This window comes from Mastomys coucha, unplaced genomic scaffold (assembly GCF_008632895.1).
Source record: "Mastomys coucha isolate ucsf_1 unplaced genomic scaffold, UCSF_Mcou_1 pScaffold14, whole genome shotgun sequence".
Taxonomy (NCBI): Eukaryota; Metazoa; Chordata; class Mammalia; order Rodentia; family Muridae; genus Mastomys; species Mastomys coucha.
This window is the reverse complement of record NW_022196896.1, coordinates 12,406,353-12,417,194: the sequence shown is the minus strand read 5'-3', so window position 1 is coordinate 12,417,194 and position 10,842 is coordinate 12,406,353. Positions and strand designations below refer to the sequence as shown.

General features: G+C 37.0%; 1 pseudogene; it reads right to left on the bottom strand.

Moving 5' to 3' along the window:
• Positions 1-1,440: 1,440 nt before the first annotated feature.
• On the bottom strand, positions 1,441-5,874 carry LOC116088945 (annotated as a pseudogene).
• Between the last annotated feature and the right edge of the window lie 4,968 nt (positions 5,875-10,842).

Here is a 10,842-nt window from a genome sequence, read left to right as displayed (position 1 = left end):
TTTTTGTTTGTTTCTTTGTTTTTTGGAGGGGAAACTAGGAATGGAGAAATTTACATGTAAATAAAGAAGATATCTAATAATAAAAAAAAAGATCCCAACTGATTAGTGCAGACCTATTAAAGTTAATCTTAAGATCAACCAATGAAGAACTTAATTATATCACCAATGTTCCTTCAGCTTTGTTATATCATATATCATGCTACCTGAAATGCCACTTATCATTTCATAGACCTAAACTCAGAGGAGAGAAAAATGCGGAAGGTAAAGATATTGAGAGTCATTTTATAACTTTATTTCCAGGGATACAGTATGAGTTATCTTCATGGGGAGATATCGTTATGGGGAGTGAATTCCTTGCATAGCATGGTTTACACCCATTCGATCTCTTTCTCCACACTCTTCTTTTCTAGTTCTTTCTTATTATTTTTAAAATTTGAGATATGTTCCATTATATCACACAGGCTTGAACTCATTAGCCCTCTGCCTTTGTGTTCCAAGTGTTGGGTAGTACTGGTGTGTACTACCAATGCCTGCTTCTTCCTTGGAAATATCTTCTTCTTTGTTTGCTTTTAAGACTGTGTCTCACAGTGTAGCCCAGACTTGCCTGAAACTCATCACTTATCCTAGGCCAGCCTTGAAATGTTGCAGTCTTCCTGTCCTGGGTTAGATTAATGGGCGTGAGTAACCATACCCAAACTCTAGAAAAGTGTCTTCTAAAACAGCAGCAGACATTTAATTTAATTTAGTATAATTTTAGACTCATCGAAAATTAAATACAAATGATAAATGGAATACAAAAAATTCCTGTAGTCATTTAATAACCCTTAAATTTAAAACATAAATTACCTGTGATATTGTTATCAAATTTTACTTGAATTCTAATTTCCACAGATTTCCACCATCATCCATTTCCTGTTCTAAGATCCAGCTAAGAATACCAGGTTGTATTTGATCATTAAGAAGATGCTTTAGAAGCTAAATAAAATTGATTTGGATTCATTTGATCTGATCTATTTTTTGCCTGAAAGACACTATTTACTAGAAAGAGATATTATAAAATATTTCCCTATTTCTCGTAAGGCCAAGTAATGTGCTCATAGTCCCCCGCAAACATTTCTTACAGATTCTGGACCCTAATCTTGGAATGTTCAAAGCCAGGGTCTACAATTGCAATGTGTACAACTCTCAAGAGAGCCTGGAACCAAATCATAATGCCAAGGACATTCAAACTTAACAAGGGAGAGCAGTAACAGTCAAGGAACCCAGTGCTTTGCTTAAACGGATCATACAGTTCAGAAAACCTTCATCCAGGCCAGGCTATCCTTACATGAAGTCATGCTTTCATGATGTATTGGTTCACATTGGTTAATAAGTAATTCCGTGATGTTTTATACCAAAAGAGGAAGCCAGTTTTGAGAGAGGCTTTCTCCAAGAAGGGAGCTATTTAGTCTCAGCAAGGGCAGTGGCTCTTCTTTCTGTGTTCTCGAGCAAGGCACAAGTTAAAGCTTTCACTTCACAGGAAGGGAATCCGGTTGTCAGGGGCCCTTTGCCATCTGTCCACCGATCTCCAGTTTTATGCAAGCTAGCTTGTAGCATTATAATCCATTCTTTGAAAGGCATCCACTTGGACACATACACCGGAACCTTTTCTTAGTATTTCTTGTTTTTGTTTTCATCAGGCAGAGGTTCAAAATTCTTGGAGCCCTTCATCCATCACTACTTTGCACAGGGAACACAATCTATCACCATCTTCAGTGGAGATCCTCTAGAGCAGTGATTCTGCTAATCATCTCAGCAAACACTGTGTTTGACGAGGTCCCCATCGCCTTGCAATATGTGTTCACCTGCAGGACATTCTGCCACACAGTTTTGGGTCTCTTTAGCTGGTGCAGTACTTCCCTCACTGCTTTGCTTGCTGCAGAATAATTCTGTTTGTCATCCATGTTTGCACAGCTCCTAGTACTTGATAATTTTTCCAGAAGTTCTCCTTTCTGTGCCCACAGTTGGGACCCGTGCCCCAAGTCTTCTGAAGCCAGGAACAAGGTCCACAAAGGTAGTTATACCATTGCAAAGAATGGGGGCGAGATGTAATCTGAACTAATGACCAAGGGTCAGCAAATAGTGAGTAAAATACATGGAGTTGTTAGAGTGAATGGCAGACAACTGGGGGAGTTTCTGAAAGTTCTCCTTGTGGTATGTTGGCACCACATCACCTAACACATGGTCGGTATTTCTCACTTAGTAGAAAAGCTGGACAGCACCCATGGTTCCTCCTTCCTTCTTCCTCCTCCCTCTCCTGATCTGAGAATTCTAAAGCATACTGCAATTGTGCCTAGGATATGCAGGTATGACACTAATATTTGGGGATCTGAACATTATCACACTTAAAGAAGCATTTTTCTTTTGGTGAGTTCTGTGAAATGGATACAAATGAGAGGATTGGATCATTGATGAGATGCTCATCTGTGTCTCATAATGACTAAGCATTTGTCACTAACATACAAATCAAGACAGGCCATTGTGACTTGAACCAAAAGTTGCAAGATAGCAAAGCATTTAACAATTCACAGAGACAGTCTCAGTAAACTGGTTTCTTTTGTTACTAAAAGACAACTCCTCCATAGAGCCAGCCATTTGAGCAAGTGGCCAGGGAGCATATTATCTCCGTGTTGTGCTGTATAGTCACTAAGAAGACAAATTCTGCTCAAAGGCCAGAAGATAAATCAAGCAAGATGCTCTGCATAGAGATATGGCCTGATTTATAAGTAAGACATTTCCTAGTGTACCCTTGAGACTTCTGTATCCTCAGTAGGCAGGAGGGACAGAACTGTTTAATACTTGTCAACATAGGCTTGATAAATAATCTGAGAAAGTAGTTCTGTGATCTTGACTCTAATATGCCGACCCAGGTGCTTGTATTTGGGATTTGGACGTTTCCTGCCTGTCCTCTTCACTCTGTCTCAGCTGTGCAGATCCTGCTGCAGAGCTTTTTACAAAGCTTCCCAGTCATAGTCTAGGAAATTCAAGTGTATGCTTTACCTTATCTTATTTCTCTTTGTACTTCCCATCTGAGGCTGGATACAGTTTTCTCCTCAGCAGCAAGGGAATTGTTATCCTGAGCCATCTCTTTTGAACTTACTGTGAAGGTAGAGATGCATTAGAAATTCAGTGGGAGGGAGTGCTACCGAGTAACCAGCATGTTACACACACAACATACTATACACATACGCTGAAGGTCTGGGTTTGGCTGAACTCCAAATGTCTGCTTTCTTATCCCTGTTTGCATATGGAACAGAAAGCAGAAGAGCTTTGACATATTCCAGGAGTCAGGACTGTAAGACAGAAACAGTGGGGGGTTTGGGGCTCTCTGCTTTCTGTTTTTCACGTTTTTCCCTTTCTCTTCTTTTTAGTTCCCATTTTGCTATTTTGCCTCTATGTTTTTGGTTTATTTATGTACTTAGTGAATAGAAAAACATATATTCTATTTTTATTTTATGAATGGTTAATTTTGACTTTTATGTTACATTCAATATTCTTTTATCTGTATTGATAAGTGCCAACTATGAAAACACATTCACTGCACAGCTGAAATTCAAATGTATGCATTCTATTTCTAATGTGGTTGATCTCAGTTTATTAATCTCTTACTTATTTCAACCAATTTTTCATCTTACTTTTACTTTAAAAAATCCATAGGATAATGTTTTAAATAGGGCTTATTTACTCTTGGATCTAAGTTAATGAACTTGTTTTTGAAAGTAAAGGTAATTTGTTTTATGAGCTTACTTGAAGACTTGGGAAAATATTAATGAGTATATATTCCGTATTTGTTTGTGCATGTGTGTGTGTGTGTGTGTGTGTGTGTGTGTGTGTATGAGAGAGAGGTAGAGACACACACAGAATAAGAAACAGAGAGAGACAGACAGACAGAATATTACTTAAAAGGAAAAAGTAACGTATTTGGGAAAAAATGTATTTTTGTTCTAGAAGGAAACGTCTGGAGTTAGACTAACACATAGAAAAATATGGTATGATGTTAAACACACATGTTCATGTTATTCAATTCCATGTTTCTTACCATCAGAGAAGTGAGGTTTTGTAAAAATTTACTGAGTCTGTTGAGGTCTATATGGCTGTTTTTGTGAAAATAAAATTCATCACATTATAGAACTTTATATCTTTTCCTCACTATAATAAACTACCAGCCAACAGAAATTCAGTTGAATTAATTTAAATTTACACTGAAATTTGACTTTATTATATGCTTATTTATAAACATATAATGAAGTTTCTTCCTATTTCTAACAAAATTGAGCATTGAGCTTGGCATCTTGACACCAGGCTACCTAATAAATGTTGGGACATATTACAATTACAGATGCTAGCCAAAACAGGACAAGGCCCAGAGGCAAGTTGTATAATTATTAACAAGAGGGATTCTAATCAGTTGAAAATATGCCTGCTAGACAGATTAAAGAAGAGCTATACAACCATGATCTGAGGAAGGAAAGTGTACAGGGTTTATATTGGTTCTCTGTTGGCTATGAAGAAGGGTGAGAATAATGCACGAGTGTGGGTAGGAGGCCAGAGGAGAGGCTATCAGTACAAGAACAAGCTGCTCCTGCAGTGGCCGTGGGGTACCTCAGAGGTCCATTGTAAGCAGGATGTGATGATGTCTGTTTTCCTGTCACTGTCAGAAAGTAAACATAGCTGTAGAAATCTGAAACTGTCTTGTGCTTGTTTCAGGCCATAGCTATTACCTAATTTCCTTCATTTCTCCTTACCCCCATTCTCTTATTTTGGTGTTAAATTTAAGGTATGTGAGATTTTTTTCCTACTAGCTATAACTTCTCAGAAAAAAATATTTTGAATTTTTCTCTCTTTTTTTTAATGTGTATTCCATTCTTTCAATATTCCCATTTGCCTTTTACAATAAAATCTAAAACTACTTCTGTTGAGACGCTGGGTCTTTGAAGCACAGTCACGAAAAGAGTGAGTTACATGAAAGAGTGAAAAGCATGTTAAAGGAATGAAGAACAATATGAAATCAGCAGAGATTGTGTGAGATGAAGGCATTGTCTTTGAGAGTACCAAAACGACCCGAGAACAAAGACAAAAGGCTCTTCCAACCATCATCACGAAACTAATGCCAAGCAATACCTACTCAGCCATAGGAACGCTGGGTGTATTTAGATTTCATCTTAAAAGTATAGGATTTTATTGTTTCAGAGACGAAAATGAATCTAAATTTTGGTGTCTTTTATGTAAGGAAACGATGAATAGTGTCTTCATGAAATAATTATTCTTTCTACATTGCTTATAAATTAAAATATAGTCACTTTCTTTACACATGTAACAATATTCTGTTTTCTTCTCTTCCAGTTTCTGAGTTGAGACATTTTATGAGAAATCATCAAGCCCTACTTCCTTATACCTGGAACTCTGAGTTTTTAATATTTTGATTTATAATCTCTTTTGTTTGTATTTGTTTTCTTCGGTGAAAAGAAGCTATGCTTTGAACTGTTTTTCTTCTATTCATTTTTTTTTCTTGAGAGTCCTGGTTTATATAGACTATTTCATATTAACCTTTTTTTTTTTTTTTTTTTTTTTTTTTTTTTTTTTTTTTTTTTTTTTTTTTTTTTTTTTTGGTTTTTCAAGACAGGGTTTCTCTGTGTAGCCCTGGCTGTCCTGGAACTCACTCTGTAGACCAGACTGGCCTTGAACTCAGAAATCCACCTGCCTCTGCCTCCCAAGTGCTGGGATTAAAGGCGTTATGAGCCACCACTGCCCAGCTCATATTAATTTTTTATACATAAGCATGCACATACCCTTATCATTCTTTTCTATGTTACTTTCTTGATCTTTTTTTGTCATGTTTGCTTAACTACTTATATCTTTTGTGACTAACTTCCTACTAGTCTTGGAGTTTCACATCAGGCTTTCTTTAGTACATGTTAACAAATGTTATTTGGAAGGGTTCTTCCTCCATAAATTATGGAGCTATGGCTTATTTGGACAACTGTAGAACAAGAGGGAAGTAACACAGCAAAGAGGGTCCTAACATATAAGCAAACAAATCAGGTTGAAGACACTGACGTCCTGTCTTGTTAGCTTGTTAGTATGTGACTTGGTGCATACAATGTGAGAAGAATAAAGATGAGGGACGTGAGGATACACTTGCCCAGTATAGCTGTGTGTTTGAAAGCACCAAGTGACGGGATGAAAGGTTCTGCAGCACTGTTAACATCTCAAGGAACTGCTAGGACAATATTGGAACTGTGACAGGGGATACACTCCAGCAAGCTCGTTAGCCTTTCCAGTGGAGCCTGACGGGCTGGCTCTTAGGAGTCAGGGTGAAAATAACAGAGGAAATCATAAGGCCTGATCTCTGCCTCACATCACATACATGACAAAGACCAATGAGTACACTTTATTTAAAAGAAAAGGTTCTGCTCTGTCTTCAAGGGACTTTTAGAAAGTTTGAGATGCAATGTTGATACAGAAGAAAGAAAGAAAGAAAGAAAGAGAGAGGAACAGAATGTTGCTCAGTGGTGAAGTACTTGCCCAGAATGCACAAGGTACTGATGAATTTCTTAACAACACCACATACAAACACCAAAAGAAGATAAATAATTAAAATGTTAATGATAGGAAATGAAGAAATTAATGATATGAGATGCATGTTTAAAATTACTATGTAAGTGTATTTAATATATTCACTTATAAGATGACATATTTTATTAGAAGAGATAAAAATTAAAAGAAACATTAAATAAAAATTTAAGACTAAATATGAACCTAAATACAATTACGTATTTTATGTATTAATTCAATAGTAGATGATTAGATCCAATATAAGGAAAAATTAATGAGCTGCAAGGTAAGTCAGAATAAATATCCAAACTGGAGTAAAGAAAGAACGAACATTGACATGTGAGTACAATGCATATAACATGCAATTATAATATATCTGATTGGAGCTTTAGGTGGAGTAGGTAGAGATTATGGAATAGTGATCTTGAAAGAGATAATTGTGACATTTTTATATTCACTTGTGTTCTATTCAGTTTATTTTGCTATTCTATTTTTTCTTCCAAGTGCTAAATCCTTAATATGTCTGTTGAATGGTTTATAAGTGTTTGTACCATAAGCCATATCCCCTTCTTACATAAGCCCAGAATGCTATAACAAAGTGCTTGAACACTCATACAACAAATACTCATTTCTCATATTTTTGGAGGTTGAGAAGTCCCAGCTAAAGTAATAGCAAATTTGGTGAGGACCCTCTTTCTAGTTTGCAGAAAGAGGATGTTTGCTAAATTTTAACATGGTAGAAAAGGATAATTTATCTAGTCTTATTTCTTATATAAACATGAATTCTATTGTGAGGATCTATTTTAATGACCCATTATCTTTCAAAAGCCTGCTTCCAAATACTAGCACATTGGCAATTAAAGTTTCAATATATAAACTTTGATGAACACAAGCATTTACTTCATAGCACCCATGTTGGAATTTATGATGATCCATCAATGGATTTATGATCTATTCTATATAATCCAAGATCTCAGCCAAGTCTTAATCTTGGTGCCTGGGAATGAACCATATTTGACCTTAAAGCTTTTGAGTCTGGTTATGACACTCTTGTTAAACAATGTTTTCTAAGATTGCTTGCTAACTGTGGTCAGTGGAGGGAAGATAGTGCTATGAAATCTGAAAATTCTCAGACACTGCACTCATCCTATGACAGTAACCATCTCTTCTCAAGATTATCTGTTAGTCTTGATAAAATGATGTCACGTCTTTTAATTTTGGCTCTGGAATTCTGGCAGGAGGAACTTCACAATTGTCAGGCTTATGACAAAACACAGGACAAAGGGGATGAGGAGGTGGCTCAGTGATAAAGTGCTCACCATGCAATCATTAGGACCTGACACTGAATCTCAGGCTCCATGCAAAAGAAGTCAGGCTCAGTGCTGCAGGTCTTGTAAACCCTGGAGAGGTAGGAGGATGGAGGATGGAGACAGGTTGATCCTAGGGACTTATTTGTTAGTCAGTCTATCAGGAGCCGCAAGCTCCTAGTTCAATGTGAGATCCTGTCTTAAATTTTGAGGTGGAAATTAATAGAGGAAGACACAAAGCGACTACCTCTCTCTTTCCTATATTTATACACAAAATGGAATGTACTCCTACACACACACACACAACTGGGTTTAGCAGAATCATAAATGTGTCCCTAAAGGGTAGAAACTCTAGACCAGCAAATCTAGAATTATGAAAACAAGAAGCATGTCACGAGTGTGTATTATATACTTAAGAGCATAAGTCATCAGTGATATGTGAATGAGGCACTCCTTCTGTGCTTGAAACCCCAATTTTTCTAATTTATATTTCAGAGATAGGGCATAAAGTAGTGCTGATCTTATGCAGAAGTGAAAATCCAAAGAGACCACGGAGCTTTCTAAAATTAGTATAGTCAGGGAGCCCTACAAGGAAGGTTCAAACTGATTGAATTTGTTTTCAGACCACACCAGTCAATAGGGATTACAAAGGTGACCATAGCCACCAGAAAGTTGTTATTTTTGTGTGTGTGTTTTCCGATACAGGGAAAATTCACCAGGGGCAAGAACCACTAGATTTTGTAGAATCAAAAATGAGAAAATGGCTTGTCACCAAAAGCCTCCTATAAATATTTGATGACTAAGTGACTGATTTAGTCAAATAGCTCATCTAAGTTAGCTGCCATGGGAAATCTGTCTTATTAATTTTCCTGTGTGTTAATTGATTGTGAAAGTGTTGCTTGAGAGCCTGATATGGTTGTCTTCTTGAGAGGCTCTGCCAGAGTCTTACAAGTACAGAGGTGGATGTTCGCAGCCAACCATTGGACTGAGCACAGGTCCCCAATAGAGTAGTTAGAGAAAGGACTGGAGGAGTTGAAGGAGTTTGCAACCCCATAGGAAGAACAACAATATCATCCAACCAGTACGCACCCCCAGAACTCCCAGGGACTAAGCCATCAACAAAGGAGTACACATGGCTCCTGCTGCATATGTAGCAGAGGATGTCATACATCAATGGGAGGAGAGGTCCTTGGTCCTATGAAGGTTTGATAGATGCCCAAGTGTAGGGGAATAAAGGGCAGGGAGGTAGGAGTGGGTGGGTGGGTGGAGGAACACCCTCATAGAAGAAGGGGGAGGGAGGGAAACTGGGAAAGGGGATAACACTTTAAATGTAAATAAAGAAAATATCCCATTAAAAAAAGAGAAAAACTAAAAAGAAGGTGTTGCTTGAAAAAGATCTCTGGTTTAGTCATATAGGACTTGAATATTTATCTTAAAACACAAAGAACAATAGCCTCCCCCTTTAAAAACATATTCAGTTTCGGAGTCAGAAAGTCCGGCTCAATTCACACATTCCACATGGTTTTCATAAATCACAAATCACTTCATACTCCATAAATGTATAATAAAAAGATAACATATTTTTCACAGTAGTAAAAAAATTCACCAAAGGGGACTGGCGATATGACTTGGTAGTTTAGATCATGTTCCCCTTTTATAGAAGATCTGAGTTCAGTTCCTGGCATCCTCATGGAGGCTTACATGGAAGGTTTTCCATAACACCAGTTTAGGGGATCTTATGCATTTTTCTGACCTCCATGGGCACCAGGCATCTATTTGATGCATATACATACTTGCAAACCAAAACGACCAGATACATTTCAAACAAAAAAAAATCCTTAAAATTATAAAAATATAACTAAACTTTAATGTAAGTCTAACTTGCTATCCTTTAATTTTCATCACCAGCTCAATTATTATTCAGGGTTCATTTTATCTGGTATTTAATTGGTACCCATTGGCTAGAATTTTCCATATTTAAGCCAGTTCATCTAGATCCAGATTTATTATAGAACTCTGCAATGAGTACTTCTACTTGAATTTGAATTATGTGGCTACATATATCTAACTGTATTCAAGGAGGGTAGTATTTTCTGCTTATATTTATTTCATTAGGTCTGAGATCACTTAAGATGTTTCACTATAATATACAAACTGACATAATAAGTCATTGCAGAGACCATTCATAGGGCAGAGTTCCACAATGGTGCTAATACAGTACTTGAAACATTGATCTTCTGGCCAGCTTTGTTCTCTCTGGGTGCTTTTACTTCTAATATCTATGTATTGTGCTCATCTGGCTGAATCCTGGGAATTTGAGATCAGTAGAATCACAAGTGAGTTTTGAAGGAATGGAAGCTAAGGGGAGTGTAACAAAAATGAATCTGAACATAGTTGTTCTGAAACAACTGCTTCTGGATATCTAAGTGTGGCAAAACAAGCAGCTCATGAAAGGTGGGCGCTGTGAACAGCAAGGGAAACTCCGGCTTCTTGACTTTCCCCAGCACATCCCTGTACTTTAGCCCTTAAACCAGTGGTTCTCAACCTTCCTAATGCTGCAAACTTTTAATACCATTCCTAAATCATAAAATTATCTCATTGTTATTTTGTAACTGTAATTTTGCTATTGTTATGAGTCAGAATGTAAATATTTAATATGCAGGATATCTGATATGTGACTCCTGTGAGAGATCATTCAATCTATCCCAAAGGAGTTGTGACCTACAGGTTGAGAACTACTGCCTTAAATCCTCTTGTGCAAAAAGTAAGCAAGTTCCAATCAGAGCTTAAAAGGCTTCCTACTGTCTGGTCTTACAGCTTGGAATCTTGGGTTAGAGCACAGAACTTTTATTAAGAGTATGCATAGTCTTCTAATTGATGTATAAATAATAAATTGCTTATAGAAGTTTCTTCTACCTGGCCATTCATTTTAATTATGAAT